General features: G+C 42.3%; 1 protein-coding gene across 1 annotated transcript in view; it reads right to left on the bottom strand.

The window, feature by feature from the left end:
* FOXO3 (forkhead box O3) overlaps nucleotides 1–17849 on the bottom strand; it is a 108244-nt gene that overhangs the window by 17107 nt on the left and 73288 nt on the right.

The following is a 17849-nucleotide window of genomic DNA, read 5'->3' as shown; positions in this document are numbered from 1 at the left end:
CCTCTATGAACTCAGAACTGGTGTGAATGTTTACCTAACCATTCTGTGACTCCATCTCCTCCTGCCACAATTTCACACCTGTCTGACAGGCATAAGAAAAAAAAAAAAAAGGTAGAGTAGTAGGTAGAGTAGGATTTGCTGAGTTGACAGAAGAAGTAGGCAAGTTTTCCATTCAGAAAAATGCTAAATATTTTATATAGACACCCCATTCCTCAAGGCAATGTGGTCTGAGCATAGTAACTTCCTTCCAAAGAGTACAGTATAGAAATTGAGGAGGGGTAGTAACTCTACAGTGAAGAAATCTGACATCTCAGCAGGTGATCAAGGCCAACATCAACAGGGCGAGGTCAGGCTGATAACATGTGCTCTTGATATAATGGGATGAAAATGGCACCTTCCTCTGTGGTCTTCCTTCCAAAACCCATCACCCCAGTCTAACCATGAGAAAAACAGCAGACAAATCCCAAATAAGGGACATTTAAGAATGCTTGTCCAGTACTCCTCAAAGCTGTCAGATCCACAAGGACCTTTAGGAAACATGATGACTAAATGTATGTAATGTGGTATCCAGGATGGGATGCTGGGTCAGAAAAAGGACATTTGGCAAAACTAAGGAAACGTGAATAAAGCACAGACCTTAGTTAATAATAATAATGTATCAATATTGCTCATTAGGTGTGACAAATGTCCCAAACTAATATAAGATGTTAACAACAGGGGAAACTTGATGTTGCTACCCAACATCAAAAACTCTCTGGGCTAGTTTTGCAGCTTTTCTGTAAATCTAAAACCACATTGAAAGGTTTCTTTTAAAAAGAGAAAAGAAAAAAGGGAAAAATATCTTGAAAACCTAACAAATGCACTCATCTTAAGAATCTTCCTCCTTGCTTGGTAGATAAGCCCAGTTAACAGAGATGACCCAGATTCAGTCCTATCTCTGCCACCGACCAACCATATGACCTTGAACAAATCATTTAATCTGTCTGCAACAACTTCAGTTCTCCATCTTCATTACAGCCATCACATCCAAACCATCCCTCCCTAACAGGGATGACGTAAGGATGATATATGATACTCCACTTCAGGAGCCAGTCATGCTACCAAGTCAGGATGTTCTTACTATCATAAAGCACAGAGTCCATGGTGGAGAGAGCCCATCGCCTGGGGCAGGCTCATTTTAATCAGTAAAATGCCTCATATGCAGTAAAAGAGAGGAGTTGATAGTATATGCCACATCTGGAACAGCACCTGCAGGCCAGATGAGTTTTTATTTGCAAGTTAAAGACAAGATATTGCCTACTGCTGTCTATTAAATATGAACTATCCTAAAAGTTACCGTAGTAAAAAAAAAATTGGCAATCACCAACTGTATTTATGTAGAAGATACAAATACATGTGTTCTACCAGAATGTTTCTAAAACACAGAAAGTCAGCAGGATTTCACCATACGTAAATAACCCAAAATACTTTGAGAGTTTCCCATGTATATGTTCCCACGCAAGGAGGGCTGACAGATTCGGCTGGGCAATAAGCAATAGCAACCATGGGCCATATCCAGGCATTTCTACCACGGCTGCAAAGATGCATTTGAAAGAAGAAAACAGGCAACATGCTGAGTATCTGATAAGACAAATGTTGCCCAGGAGACGATATATTCTGCTTCCCCTTTCACTCTTACTGTTTTTAAAATAATGGCATCTCTACTAATGGTTCACAAATTACATTTCTTTAAAAAGTAAAACACTTTCTCTATAATAGATATGAAGGGTGCTCTTAAAACTCACTCCACAGGGTTCAAAAAGCAGGCAAGTGCAAGGCAGCTCTACTACTGAGTACTCAGATGACTAGATATATTAAGGAAAAACTCAAACTCAAGCTTCTTGGTGAAAAAGCAGGGAGGTTTTGCAGCTATGTGGGGCAATGTGGATTCTGGCCGGATTACCCCTCCCCTGGCCAGCCCCAGCCCCCTGTGCTCTAGATTTTGGAAATAGTTCATAGCAATACCCAGAATTAACAAAGACCAATCATAAGTATCCAGTTATCCCCCTTTTAAAAAGCATTTGGAGGACAATACTCTTCAAGGTATTTTTACTTTCACCAATTCCAAACCAACTGAGGAAAAAAGTAAAACACTTCAGAGACCTCCAAAATGCCCTATTGGATTTTCTAATGGTCATTACAACTCTAAACCCAAACAATGCATATGTGTGATTTTATAAAATTACCAGCTAATATTGGTTAGAATTTGGGGGGAGAAATCAAGCTTCTACAAGGTCTTGTGATAAAGGGTCTGGAATACACACTGAGGACGAGAACCACCGGGTGTCGGGGCCAAGGTCCCTAACTGTAAGGCTGAGGAATGAGAGCCTGCCTGACTACAGCACTGTCAGCTACTGGGCCAGGTTTTAGATTCCTCGTCTCTAATCCTAATAAACCTGCAAAGTTGGTGTCTTCATCATATATGTGAAGGTTCAGGCTGAGAGATACTATTAAATAACCTACAGAAGGCCACACAACTCCCGTTTGTAAGAACCAAAACTGAAATTTGTTCTCCCAACTCCAATGCTTTTCCTACAACCTTTCACAGGTCTGTCCTTGAATTATTCAGAAGTCATCATTTCAACGATCCGTGCTAATATCTAAAGAAAGAAACATTTAAGAAAGGTGGAGGATACAAAGGCTCAGTCTTATGACTGTAATTTTGTTTGCGAAAGAGTTGAGAGTAAAAATTTGGTAGGTCTTTCCTAAAAACTTCTTAAAAGAAAATCTTTCAGAAGAGCAAGCCTGAAAGCAAAGGCGCGTCGACAGCCTATGCCTGCATTTTTGTACTAAGGCACCTGTTGTAGCTTTCATTCTAGAGAGGACAGTGGTTACCAGACAAACCAATATAAATGGCCCTTAGATTCTGAAACAAAACCCAATCTATTGAATAGGTGATTAGATTCAGTGTCCAATCTTAGCTCAGCTCTTGTTTTAGAGGTTACTTACTAGTGGCAGAATACATTCCCTAAGGCCACCCCCACAACATTCATGCTTTTCCAGTTACATTACTAAAACAGCACAAACAAAAACTATGTCACCACCATCCTCACAGTCCCCTGTTTCAGTGGCCTTCTATCCACTGGAGCTGGGCAGCCTTCCATTTATAAAATCCATAATCTGAAGTGGGGGCCTCGGGTGGGGGAACGACAGAGGCCAATCAATGTGGCCCGTCGGTCCATTTGTAGCTCAATGTCCCTCCCCTAACAAGGTCAGGTACCAGAAATGTACTCTGCTGTCTTGCCCCACAGGTCATAATTCTAATCACTAGGTTCTCTAACTAAATTTTGGTGAAGCAGGAATAGGTAAATAAATGAATGCCAGAGAAAGTATCAGAACTGCAATGTTTTCCCACATCTTCCCTGGTAACAGAAGTCAATGGTGATGTGATTTCTGTATGATTTCAAACAGCCTCTCCCTTGCCTCAAACCCAGGAATGAAGAAGTGGAATTTACAAAAATAGATAAGTCAATTATAAAATTCTCTTATGATCTATAGTTTAAGTTCTCTAAATTAGGGAAGAGAAGTTCTCTTCATAAGGGGGCTTTTAAAATTAGTTTCCAATGTGTATGTTTTAAACCATACAGCTACTGTTAAAAATATTCTATGGTTTTCCACTAGTTCTAAATTTCTAAGATTTTACATTAGTTTGGAGGTTGGGAACTGAGGGTAAAGGAGGAATGTTTTGATAGGACAAGAGTAATTTTTCTCATCACATCTAAATACACACATTGTGAACTATGCTGTGAGGCAGACCAGTGTTAATTGGCCAAGGTACCAAGGATGTGCTTTCCTTAAGGTTAAGGTGATAAGGTAAATGTTACCCGCCAGGACTCCCACTACTGGAGCTCAGGCCACTGTGTCATCACATTTGCTTACTAAAGCAGCCAAGAAGTCACTATAACCCAACCCCAAACCATGTGAATTGTTCTGGTTATTTAAAACCACAACTAAGAAATCCAGAGACTGATGAATTATAGCAAACATCTCTAGGAAGAAACTTTTGTCAGGGACAAATAGGCCAGTATTTTTTTTTTCCCCAGCTTGGGCCCAAAGATGTAGAGAACCCTGAAAGTAACTGTAACACAATGTGTCTAAAGAGATAGCAGAGATAAGAATATTCTTCATTTCATTTTTACGTCAATCTTCTCCTTTACAAAACAATTTACACTGAAGCAAGGTCTGCAATGGGGCAGAAGTGCTTTAGGTGTGGTTAATTAGTAACAGAGCTGGCAAACCTGTCCTGTGTGATTGCAGCTGCCATTAGTGGCCTAATCCTTCAAGGCAGGATGTGCAGAAGGTGTGTGAAGGGAAGGAGGTGGCAGGAGGGAATGCACCTTTCACAGCCGTGCTGACTGCAACGGGGTGGGCCACAGCCTAGAGATCCCTTTGTTGGGCCCTCCTTGAAGAAATTAGTATAAAGATGACTGTCCTCATCAGAATCTGGTAATTCTTTTTCTTGCTATAATGAAGACAGTTTTCTAATGCAAGATACATTTATCCCTAATGCTAAAGTGCACATAGTCACACTGGTTGTAAGGACAGAAGGACCCAAAATAGATTAGATTAAGTGTCAGAGAGAGCTGCCTGAAATGAGTAAGTATTCCACCAATACTTCACAAAGCGGGTAATTCACACATGCGATTTAAGGTGGCCAATGGAGGGAGGCAGACTTCGATGTTAGCCAGGTAGGAGCTGGATTCCTGGTCCTGGCATTTGTCCTGTGGCCGTGGGCTTAACCTCAGTTGCCCCTTACATAAAACGGGGATAAAAACACCCTTTCTGACTAACTCCGGGATCTTTGGGAAGATTAAGAGAAATTACGCATACAAAGTACTCATCGGAGTGCCAAGCAACAAAAGAGGCTCTCAATGATCAGATCCCACATATGGAAGCAGTGACATCACAAACGTTCACTTACTGTTTTCCGAGCATCATACACTTTAAGCCAAAAGGTGAGAGGGCGGCTCCTTCCAGGAAAAGACTTCAAACTCTTAAAAGTATTTCAAAGGTGCTCAGGGGTAGCTGGCAATTTCCCAACTGTTACTACCCTATGTCCGCTCCAGCCCCTTCCAACCCATGTTTACCTTGTAAAGACTGTCCACTAACCCAGACACCAGCTGCATGTGCTTCCCCTGGAACACAGAGAGGGTTTTGTCTGGAAGCAACATGTGGTATCAATTTATCTTTCTCAGCAACGGCAACAAGGAATCCACTGACTTTAAAAATAAAAAGGGAGTTGTGTAATTTAACTCTCAAAGGCCTTTGCCTTTTTTTTTTTTTTCTTCTTTTTTTTTTTTGCAGGGGTGTGTGTGTGGGGGTGGGGATGGTATTTCAAAATGACATATGGTTGTCAGCTCCCAAACCAGATTCATTGCTTCCCACCAGCAAATTGCAGGCATCACCCTGGTCCTCAGGAGGGATTTTGGAGGGGACAATCCATGAAGGACTGGTTTTAAACCCAGTACTCATCCACCTTGCACGCAGGACCAGCATTTCAAGTAGGTCTCTGCTTTGACTTGTGGGCACCAATAATTCAGAATGAGGCTGCCAAAGGCTTGAATCTTAATACATGCATCTGCCGAACGGGGAGATGATAAAGGTCACGTGAAAAGCCCAGTGAAAACCATGAGTCCTGGGACACTGCTTTTGATTTATAATGACAGGCTCTTTCAAAGGCACTTCTCTGGACGAGGCCCTAATTTCTCTTAAGTATCAGTTCTCCACCCTGGCTGTCTCTTGCAGTCACCTGGGGAGACTTTAAGTACTCACTCTTAGAGACTGATGTAGGTAAGGAGGCCTGGGTAGAGGTACATTGTTAAAGCTCCCCAGATTATTCCAATGTGCAATTAGAGCTGACAGTCACTGGAATTGCCCCCTTATGTTTCTACTGGCTGAGACTCTGCATCTAAGCTAATGATCCCTAGTCTTCCCGGGTCCGGTGACACAACACAGCAGATGATCTTTAATTCCAAGTTTCCACCATTTAGAAGGTAAGAATGAGAATTAGGCTCACAGACTAAAGCTGTGCTTACAGATACAGAGTAAAATGGAGAGTTAGAGCAATTTTTCAGATCACTGGGGTCCAGATATCTTTTTTATTTATAAAAAAAGGTAGGGGGAAGGGTCCTTGACCTTGCACTGCCTTGTAGACAGTTTTCCTTTCTGCCCTTTGCCACTTCTCCGCCCAGCATGGATAGGCACAGGCAGAAAAGGGCAAGTGGACTTGTGGCAAAAGTTAGAAGTGATATCAGCTGAAGAAGGCATGAGCTGGGACAGTAACTGATCCCTGTAATTTTCAGAACCCTCCCTGAATTAGCATGCAACCTCACATAATCCCTTTTATGATAGACCGTCCTTCACACAAAATGCCAAAAAGACAGACTGCATAAAAATAACCACTGAAAAAGCCATACCCCAATCCTGAGGTACTTATTAGCTTCCATTGTGCGGAATGCAGCAAAGTATTACTTAATGAACGAACTTCCCTGAGAACCAAAGTACATATGCAGACAGCCTCAAGAACATTAATAATAATCACACAGTTTCTCTTTCCTTGACTGTACAAAATACTACATCACTGCATCCAGTGCAAAGACCCTGGGGGATTCACAGGGGGAGGCATTGCAAAGGGTCAAGCAGTGCCTCCATCTGAGGGAGAAATGAAAGGGATGGTTCTTATTAGATATTAGACATTTAGCTGGCTTATCATCTTCCCTACATTTTATCTGCTTTGGGGCTAACTTGTTCAAAAGCAATATGCAAAGTACAACACACAAAACAGACCTGAAGTCAGAGTTATTCTTTCTGACTATGTGGAATACCAGCTATAGTAGCCAAACAAGCCTTCAGTCAGAGAAGAAAACTTCAACATTCACATAAAGGATAGCATAATCAACCCTGATTGTAAGACAAGTTCCAGGCTAGCTCCACTCTTAGTCTTGTCTAAAACACTAAAAGTTTAAATCATTAAGGGACTTATTTTAAAAAGATGATGTTCTAAAATAAATATTGTCAGGAATTTGGCTGATGGATTAAATTTTCAGCTAGAAACAAGATTTCTGTTAAATTTGCTGACAATAATCCTCTACCCAGAGAGACTCCTTGGAAAACTAACGTTTGTTTCAAGTATTCATGCAGTCAGCAACAGGTTCTGGTCCATCCTTCAGAGGAACAAAATAATGATAACCTGATGAATAGCAAAATGAACCCATTTCCTACCCAAGCAACATGAGATCCATGAAGCCTTCTTTCGAAGAGGAAGGGCTAGGCAGACAATTTGTTCTGCCCTCAAGTGAGAAAGAAATCCTAGATGGGAAGAAAGTTCTCTGAAAGAGCTACCACACTATTATAGACAGTTTGGTTAGGTTTTCCAGTGTGGATTTCATTTTCATATTTTTTTTTATTTTTTTCATTTAGCGACCTATCCAAGCCCTTCCACAGCTGTTTCTGCTCTTGGAGGGCAAGAGGGAACATTCCATTCCTCCCAGCCAAACCTGCACTTCCGGCACACAGAGAACCCTGGCAGCCTTGCACCCTCTGCCCACACCCACTCCCCGCCCCCAAACGCTCCTGCTTCCAGCCCACGTCCCCACAGGCTAAGGAAGCAGAAACTCACTGCATGCAGTCAACGGAAAGTCTCCAGAAAGCAGGCTAACACGGCTGCATTTGGCCGCCCCTGCTCTCTCTCTCTGTCCAGGCCTCTTCCTGATGTGATTGAATCCTTTTCCCTTCCCAAAAGGGGCTCAGCAAACACACGCTCCTTAAATTCCCCTTTAAGATCACACGGGACTAGCCATGCAAAATGGATGCCTCAAAGGCTTAAAAGCCATGAAGATACAGAACATTCTTGAAACTGACTCCGCAAAGTACAACAAAGTGGAACAGAAATTATTTTATTATTAACATAATTTTCACTTAGATTAAAAAAAAAGTAAGCTGTAAGTTTTTCCAGTTTGAAAACTTATTGTGGGTGGAAATGGAGAGAAAAAATAAAGGACATTGGAAACACACACCCAGAATTCAGGAGTACATCAGAGTCTAATCACTTTCACAGCACTATGTAAGTGATCATCCGGGCAGGAAGCTCAGCAAAAAGTAGTACTGTGGAAAATGGAGAGGGCTGTGAAACCCATCTAGTAACAAGTAGCCTTACCTTTACAGTGAAAGAAACTGAAGAGATACAAAGAGATACAAGAAACAAAGAAACAAAGAGATACAAGGCATACCTTGAATTCAATCAGCTAAGAAGTGACAACCAAGCTGAAACAAACTCAGATCTCCCGGCCTTGAGGTATTATAATATCTCCTAGAAACATCATTAGTCCCGATGTCTAAACTACCACGACAACTGAAAGGCTGAAGTGCAGGGAGCACAAAGGATGGATAACATCTACCATCAAAATAGAGTCTACTTCACCTTCAGGCTGAAGGAACTTGTATTTGGTGCCTACCAGGGACAACGTTCTGTGCCTGACAAATCTAATCTCATTTTATTTTCATGGCAAGACTGTTGGGAGGAAATGGAGGTGCAAAACAGTAACTCTCTATAGGCAACGGTGCCAGGAATCAAGCCCAAGGCTAACTTCTGTAGCAAAGTGCTCACCACTGCACTGTGTGTGTCCCTCTAAAGTCACCAAACTGCCCAAGGAAAGAGGCACAACTCACAGGTGACCAAGGAATGTGAAGCTTTCAAGACTACACAAACCTGTATCATTGACTTCAACATTCCAGCTCTAAGTTTCCATACATGGTCCTGAGAACTATGAAAGGGAGGGGAAAGGTGGAACAATGACTAGCCACCAAGCAAGGCTTGTTGGAATGGGATCATTTCTAGAAATGACCCCTTTTGACTCAGACACGCCCCAAAGGGGACACTATGGACACGTCTTACCTAGACCTGGGATTACTACTTGTAGGGAATGATCAAACAGGATCACTGCCATAAACTGTTAAGTGTCCAGGTCTTCCTCAGTGGCATGCCTGGTTGCCTCTGTGCTCAGGGAGCATCACCTCGTGGCTGAGTCAAGCCCGTTTACCTAGTTGTCCCTGGCAGGCCTATCCAAGCCCCCAAACAGCTGGCACCAAGCTACAGGTCCTCAGGCCAGGAACATCAGGCAAATGTCTGTTTTGCCCTGGACCTTGCTACTACAAGGCTTAATCTGAAACAGGGACTCAGCTCTATACTATTTAAAACATGTAATTAGTTTATTATTGAGTCAGAGAAGAGTAGCCTGCTTTCAGACTATGTGAATTTTAAAATATGATGCCTTTTGCCTGCCAACTGACAGCACGATCAGGATGCTTCTGTTCATCTTCAATCAAGAACTGGTAGAAAACTGTTTTAAGGCTTCACATGTATGCTATTTTATTATTTGTCTTCTGGCATCAAAACCTGCAGAAACAAAAATCACTGACAATGCAAGTGCATTAGAAGGATGGATGTAGAGGTGCTGAGTGGGTGAGTTAGATAGCTTGAGAGTTTGACATCTGAAATCCAGGAAAACTGCCTTTCTGTTCTTAGTTTACAATCCCTTCCTTCACGTGGAACTCACTGGCTTCAGCATCACACATACAAACGTTGATTGTTTCCAGCGCTTCAGATGTTATGGTTCAGAAAAAATGCTTCTTTTCTGTCTTGTTATTTCAAGAGCAACAAACTTCTTTTTTGGTAGCTCTGAAATATATGCCAACGTGTGGGAACAGTCACACAGCTACGCACAGGTCCACACCCTGGAAAGGCTGGAGGGGTGGAGGCACACTTTTCAGTTAGGGCAGGAAAAAGCTGGGGCTCCTATTTACAGAACAGACAAATGTAGATGCATCTGGAAGCAGGCTACCTTCCAAGTGTCAGTGTTAATTATTCTAATAGTCATCAAAAATCAAGGTGTTACCAATGAAAGAAGCAGAGAGAGAAAGTAAATGCCACGGAACAGAGTATCTCATGTTGGCTACTGCAAACACAACCACCAATGGACTTTTTCTTTACAGGATAAACAGTACAACAGTTAACTCTGCAAAATCACTCAGGCCTGCAGCACCCTCCCCACCCCCCACCCCACTGCCAACACCCAGTGAATTTCCCAGTGAAACTCAGCTAACAGGGAATCTCCTGAGGAACTGCTTCCTTTACACCAAAACCTCACGCATTTCACTGTACTGGTTTTGTAAGATTTCTTCTTGTTTAAAACCACAGGATGCAAAAGTGGCTGATGACCAATATAATGATATTGCCAAATGCTGAGTGAATCAACCACTTATTCCAGGACACTCCTGGGTGCCAATTACACATACAGATGAGCACCAGCCAGCTCCAAAGTCCACATGAAATGATCAAATAAAGAACAGAGAGGATATTTCCACTGACCAAAGAACCAGACATGCATTCCATTTTTCTAAAGAAAACATTCATTGAGCCATTCTGATACTGTGCATTTTAATTTATAATCTAGGATGTGCTTAAACATGCAAGTTAATAGTAGCACTACTCCCCAAATTATGATGAATGAAGTGGGTTGAATGTGCATGGGATAAATCACAGTTGTTCTAAAAACCGACAAGAATGCAATATTCTGGTACTAATATATCCTGGGCTGTAATCTACTTTGTGTACACTGCTAGGTAAGCTTGAAGGCACTTAAGAAACTGGAAGCACTAGCATCGGTAGTGTAATATCTGTCACAAAGGGCAGGAGGGATCATATTAACCGGCAAGGATACCCCATAAGAGTCTGTAAGACATAAGAGACTATTCAAGAGTGTGGTGGAGAGTGGGGGCTGAGCCACCCCTCACTCAGCAGGTGTCACAGTGCTCCAGCGGGGCCCACTGGCTCCCACACACTAGCTGTCAGTGATTCCAAGACCACTCCTGAGGATGCAGGACCCCTGGGCCTTATAACTGCCTCCTTCGTTGAGTCTGACTTGGCAGGTTTAGCCCTCAGATTCTCTCCCCCAACTTCCTGGGGCCTATCATCCAGACTCCCTGAAGTTTCCAATTCTTTCCCCTCAGGTTGTTCATCTGCTAACAGGAAATGCATGCGAGCTCATAGCACAACAGGGACTAGGTCTTCCCCTATGACTTAACAAATCATTGTGCATACGGGGCCCACTGAAGTTAATCCCTTCACATCAAGACAAGGAAGGAAAAACACACAAGAACAGATGTTGCTGAGCCATTTCAGGTTCAAAGGTAGCTTCACGTAACATACTTCCGACTCTCTGAGGCATTACGTGGAATAATATCACCCTATATTACCTGTTTCTCCAGCAACAGGTTCATCAGGTTCTTTCAAACAGCCATGACCTCAGCAATTTCCCCAAGTAAGAAAGACAGCCAAGTCCTGATGTCAATTTGTGGATAGAACAGGAAGTAACACTGAGCTTCTTCTAAGTTTAACAAATCCAAGTTGGGAGGCAATTCTCCATAGGTCTCTGATGTATCTGCATGTCCTGCATGCAAAGTACTAATGGCTTTCTGCTTTGGACTATCATTCAAGGATGTCTGCATTTGCACAGTGAACAGCCTTGAAAGACTGACAGCATCGTCCTCCAGTGCAAAGGGCAGATACGCCTATTGCTCATTACAGAAGATTTAGGATCCCCACACTCAGGGTTCCTCTCCCTTTAACAGAACCCATGGCATATGCAGGCATCAACCTGGGCTCATCTGTGCCACTCACTCCCATGGGAGTTGGAAGCGAGGATGGAGCTGACACAAAATATGCTGCTGTTCACGCTGCTTGCTGGGCCACGAGAGAGTAATAAATTCCTCTGCTTCTGACCCAAGAGTCTCGTGGCTGGTAGGGTCAAATCTCAGACTCTCCCAGTTCTTGAGTCTACTGCTTTGGTTTATGAACTGCTGACATTTCCTTAACTACAACAGATAAAACTGGGCAATTCATCTCCAGCTAACTTTCTTCTCTATTTCTATCTAAAAGAGAAGGAACACAAGATAATGGGGCAGGGGGGATGAGGTCACAAGGAAGAGGCAGGCACATGCGGCTCCAGCATTTTGAATGCTCTGACCTGGCTCTGCTGAGGACCCATAAAGCTTGATGAAAGCAAACCATTAATAAAGGAGGCGCAGGGAAAAAAGAGGAGCTCCCGAATGCAGTCACTCTGCAGCATTGCAGCTGCATCAGTTGCCATCTTTTTCAGCCATTGCTCAACGCTGCGGTTTGCTTGTGAAGAGTAGACTGCATCCTGTCCACCTTCCCCATTTCCTGGACTACCGATTGCCCCACTGCACAGCAGTCCTCCGGATAATGTCTGTTGGGTTTCTGCAGGGGCCAGATCTACATCGGGAGCCCCGGGCCATTCTCAGACAGAATAATTTCTCCTTAGTCTCCATGACTTGCCCATGGGCTGCCCTAAATCTAACCCTGATGGAAATGCTTTCAAGGTCTCCCTCCTGGCCACAGCGACTGTCGTTGTAACCTGTCACGTAGGCACAAGCCCAGGATTCCCTCCTCCTTCCAGGCTAGCTCTCCCACATACATTTTCTTCATTCCTCGGACAGTACTTAGCAGTTTCAGACGTGCGGAAATGAAGACCGGAGAGGCAGTTCCCGTGAACCAAGAGCAAAACACAGGCACACACACATTTACATACTCTCTCCAAGTTTCCAAAAGAGTTAATTTTCTAGCTTATTAAATATGAACCAGGAGCCTCTACTGTGAAATAAAAAAATCTTCAAGATTTCGTGCTGTACAGTTTTCAACTACTGATTTAAGCCAGACAAGTTCTGGTACATAGGAAATTGGTATTTTCTTTTCCCTCCCCTTTCCTCTTGGATAACCTACTTCTATTCTTGGCAGAAGGAGGCGTATATTTACTATAGTGCTCACATGCACCTACATGTCCAATGCCTCTGTAATGATACTGGATCATTGCCATATGGCCAAATAATGTGCCCTTTGAGAAATAATGATCAATTAGAGTGCTATAAAATGGGCCAGCAGTTCTACTCTGCTCACACTGTGTGGTATTTTGGCCACCAAACACAACCAGCTTTCTTTGGTTCTTTTTACATCAATCAGAAAATTACGTTAATTTGCTCTGACACTATTTGTGGATATATGTGGAAAAGAATGCAGGGGTCCAGGAGTGAATTAGAGTCAACCTGCTCTACGTGGGCAGCAGGTCCCCGCACAGGCACTCCAGATACTAGCATTGTATGGGGACCCCAGCCTGGGCTGGGCAGCAAGAGCTACATCAGTAAGGAATTATTAGCAACAACTTGCAAGTAATCAATTTTTAGTGCTTTCAGTCTAGAGCAGCTGCCAAAAGAATTCGGTAAAAGCCATCATTTTAAAAACACCAATTTAAGCTACAGTACGAAATTCTTGCTATAGTAAATAGGTTTTATTTTGTATCTCCAGGTCTATATAGGAGGTCTAAAAATAGAAAAAAAATAAAGGTTTAAAATTTAGATACTATTTGGACATTTTAAAAGTCTTACAGGTTTTTCTGTCCTTCTTCCCGACAGCTAGCTCTCTTTTATGTGGTACTATGTTTGGTGATAATTATTAAACCATTTCTTGAGAGGGAAGGTACATAAAAATATGGAGAAGTTACATAAGCTCATAACAGAAGAAAACCTGGGAAGAGTTAAACAGAAGAAAGCACAACTACATCTTTTTTTTCTACGTTGAAGGTGCCTGATACATGGAAGACTCTCAATACACTTTCCTGAAAGGATAAATGAATTTCCCCTTTATTTTCTCTTTTGAACTAAACCACGCTGAATAAGGTTAGCATCTGCAATACAATTCAGGAAGTGTAAACACTCCTTTCCTAGGTCCTCCATCTCCAAGGAAATCTACCTATAGCATTAAAAGTCACAGTAAATAATCAGATTTAAATAAATTTAAGTCTGCTGTAAATTTCACAAGCACTTAGAAAATAAAAATGTAGACATTCATTTTATTAGAAATCACACTCATGCTTTGAGTGAACTACACAATTTAAACACATTAGGAGAGAATATTTTATCTTTAATTAAGATTCAGGATTTTTTTTTGGTAACTGTGGGAAAATAAACATTTGGATTAATTGGTAAAAAGTGTTAAGTCGGTGCAAGCTTTTTTTTTAAAAATCAGAATCTATTGATATTAAAAGTGTACATAACTTTTGACTGAGTGGAATAGACCTTTTCTCCTTTTCTTCCTTACTACTAATGTTGATTTTTAGCTGAGCACATGGCTGCTCAGAAAAGAACAAGACCAAACTCCCCGGCCTTCCTTGAAGTTAGATGTGGACATGTGACTCAGTTCTGGGCCAACGATAGTGGGAATTCTGCGCAACTTCCAGCAAGACTGTTTAGAGGCAGCTGACTCAGATGAGAGAGCTTTTTGTTCTGCTTTTCTCCCTTCTGTTGGCCAACTTCTAGATGGGCCATGAGGGGACCTTGAAGGTGAAAGCCACCTGCCACGGTGGGACAGAATATAAGAGGCGGCGGCTCCTCCATCACGTCTAAATGTGGCCGTATCTGCCCTAGACTTCCTTTACACGAAAATAACTCAATGTTAAACTTGGGTTTTCTGTTATCCATAGCACACCTAATCCTCACTGACAGACACCAAAACTCTATTTTTAGGAATTAATCTTATTGATACACCCTTCTACATACACACATTACCTCCCTCCCTCCTTCTCCCTCTCCCCACCACCCTCAACTTTTGCATATATTAGATTGATAATGGAAAATAGCTGACTACAAAATTACAGGTATTAATGGCAATTAGAGGTTTCTAATCGCATCAAGTGCATATGAAATAATGCAACAGAAACACCGAGCAAGAGAGGCCCTTCTGGGCTTGTCTCCCAACTTGATGCATGAGTCATCAGGCATTTTGCAAGTGCTTTCCAATGAATGATGGTGTGTGTGCCACTGTCTTCCTGTGTTACAAGGCTGTCAGGGCAAGCGGTGATCCTTGTGGCCCCTTCTAAATTTTTCGAATTTCTGATATGGAGGCCACTATGGATAGGGACTCAGCACATTTGCAAATGAAGAGGCTGGACTATGGTGAGGCTCTTAACACTTCTTGTTTTGGGTCCACCTGGGTTGCAAGAGAAAGCACTTTTGGGGTTTCAAGATATGAAAATGAATTGTGGGAATTATGGCTCCACATACATCTCACATGTGAGATATATGGTCTTAGTTTCTTGGAATTGATTTTATGATAAGATAATATGTAAGGATATTTCCACCAACCATGAGAATTATGCCAGGCCATGTCTTAGCAATGATTTTCACAAAACTATCAGAAACAACCTCAACAGCCAGTGAGCAAAGAATTTCTAGAACATAATACAATGTTCTAACTTGGACAAAGGCTTGCTCTTTTGACTTTGGAGCAACATAAAATGAATGGAAAATAAGGCAGACACAGTGACATACCAGTCTCTACTCAAGCTCAGAGCATTAATCCAAAAAATAAAAATGCTATCCAATAAGAAACCAGCAGTCTCATATCTGGACATCATGGAATAGCATCCAGCAGGAGTATTGAAAATAAAAAAAAAGCAACTCTGTACTCCCACTGAACCAAACTGTGGTCAGTTATCTATCCCTAAAAAGAATGTTCAAAAATCAGGAAATGAATAAACGAAGAAATCTATCACAAAGCTATTCCAATGTTCTGAATAATGAATGCTACATAAGAATAGAAACTTTATTGCATTAAGATACCACATGACCGTCTCAATTTTTCATGTCTAAAGGCTGGATATTGAAAACTGTTGTCTATGAAGGCCTATTCAATAGGGCAGCATTACAAATGTTTAATCATGCTGCCTAATTCCATTGAAATGTAAGAAGAAACATGCTGGTCATGAATATTCCCAATTAGGTGAGTACTTGCTGGGCTGTAGTCACTGACTGTTGGTGAAAACAGAACCATCCCCAGGAGAAGAAGAAAAGATGGGCGATTTACTCAGAGGAAAGGAGGTGACTTAGTAAACATATATAAGATGTCTTATATACATCTCACCGATAAATACTGCATTGTTACTCTCCAAGCCTGTGTGGGATGAAAAGGATTATTTCAGAGTTTAAACTGTCCCTTCCAACATCTTTTAACCCCTTCTTAATATGCTGTTGAGTCCATTCCTTCATAAACAAACCTATAAAGTCTTGGCTCTGAAAAGGCCCTTGTGGCATCAGCAACACTCTGCTAGCGGGTAAGGCGACTGGGCCAGGACCACCAACCTCTCTGGTGTCTCCCATGAAACTCCCAGCACAGGGCTGGGCACTCTTTTTCACTAAGCTGCAACCACCCTTAACCCTCAAGGAAACTTTAAAAAGTGAAAAACCCTCCAAATCACAATAAATGTTTAATGGACTAACAGCTGTTTTTCAAAGTGATTTTTAGTTTACTAACATTTTGTCCTTACGTATAAATGTCCTACATCAAGTCGCAACTTCCTTTTACTAAGGGATTTGAGCAATCCCCCCTGGATGTTCCATCCTGATCACTTCCCAAGAGCTAGCACCTGGTGCGTCTGTTAGTCTTCTGATCATTAACTTTGAGGGTGCTGTCACTTGAAGGTGACCACACTAGAGATAAAAGGGAAATGGCAAAATTTCATAGGACTTCCCCTGACTCAGAAGGTAGATCTAGGGTGGCAGGAGGTCGAAGGAGTAACAACAAAGGGGCAGCCTCTCCCTCCAGCCTCACCGGAACTATCAGAAGTAGAGGGGCCTCACATACACACAGTCATTCAAACAGGTATTTGCGGAGGTCCTTCCATGCACCAGGTATACAAACACTGGTGAACAAGATGTGGTCCCTGGTCTCATTCATAGACTTTACAGTTTTGTGGGGTGAGGGGGAGATAAGGGACAGATAGTAATTAAACAGATACATATATAATTACAAACTGTGAAAAGTGCTCTGAAGGAAAACAATAGGGTACCACAAGGGAAAATAACAGGGTTGGTTGGATGGACCTAAGATTTAGACTGGAAAGTCAAGGAAGACCTAAATCTGCAGGATGCGCAGCCAAGTAAAGAAAGTCATTGGAGTGGATGGGTTTACTAGAGAGAAAAAGGAAGAAGAATCTGAGATGTTCTCCTTGAAATCATGCAACATGAGGTCAGGTAGAGGATGAGGACCCAAATGAACAGGAGCCACCAGACAGGAGGGGGGCAAGGCGACCATGACTGTGAGAACATAACACTTCCAGAAGGAGACTGCAGTCACCGCTGAAAGGTGCAGAAAGAGGAGGAGGAAAAGATGTCCATGAGTTTTGGCAATAGAGGTAACACTGGTGACTTTGGTAACAGCAGCATCTGGAGTGCTAGGGGCAGAAGCCAGGGAAGATGTGAGCAAGGGATAATAAATCATAAATCAAAATCATAAAGCTAACATTTATTGAGTGCTTATTATGTGCTAAGCACTGTTCTAACAATAGGGGTAATATTATCTCCTGTTTTGCAAATGAGAACAGTGAAGCTTGAGAAAATCTATCCAAGACTGCATGCTATGCATAGAGGACCCAGGATTAGAACTCCAGGAGTCTGGCTCGAGTCCAAACACTATGCAATGAAAGGGGTGAGAGGGAACCAGACCCAGGGCCTATGGGCTGGGACTGGCATTGTTCTTGAGTCTCATGCAGGCCTTTCCCAGCAGAGGACATGGATGAATGGGCTCCACTGGTACAACAGCCACAGGATTGTCCTTCCAACCCTGGGAAAATAATGACTATCTAAGGAACGTTACATCCCAGAATGCACAGTTTGCAATTTTCCACTACTCATCAGTAGAGAGACCCCTGAAAATTATGTCACCTTAGAGATGCCCTGAGGGG

The sequence above is a fragment of the Camelus ferus genome, chromosome 8, assembly GCF_009834535.1.
Source record: "Camelus ferus isolate YT-003-E chromosome 8, BCGSAC_Cfer_1.0, whole genome shotgun sequence".
In the NCBI taxonomy this organism is placed as follows: domain Eukaryota; kingdom Metazoa; phylum Chordata; class Mammalia; order Artiodactyla; family Camelidae; genus Camelus; species Camelus ferus.
This window is presented reverse-complemented; position numbering and strand designations above follow the sequence as displayed.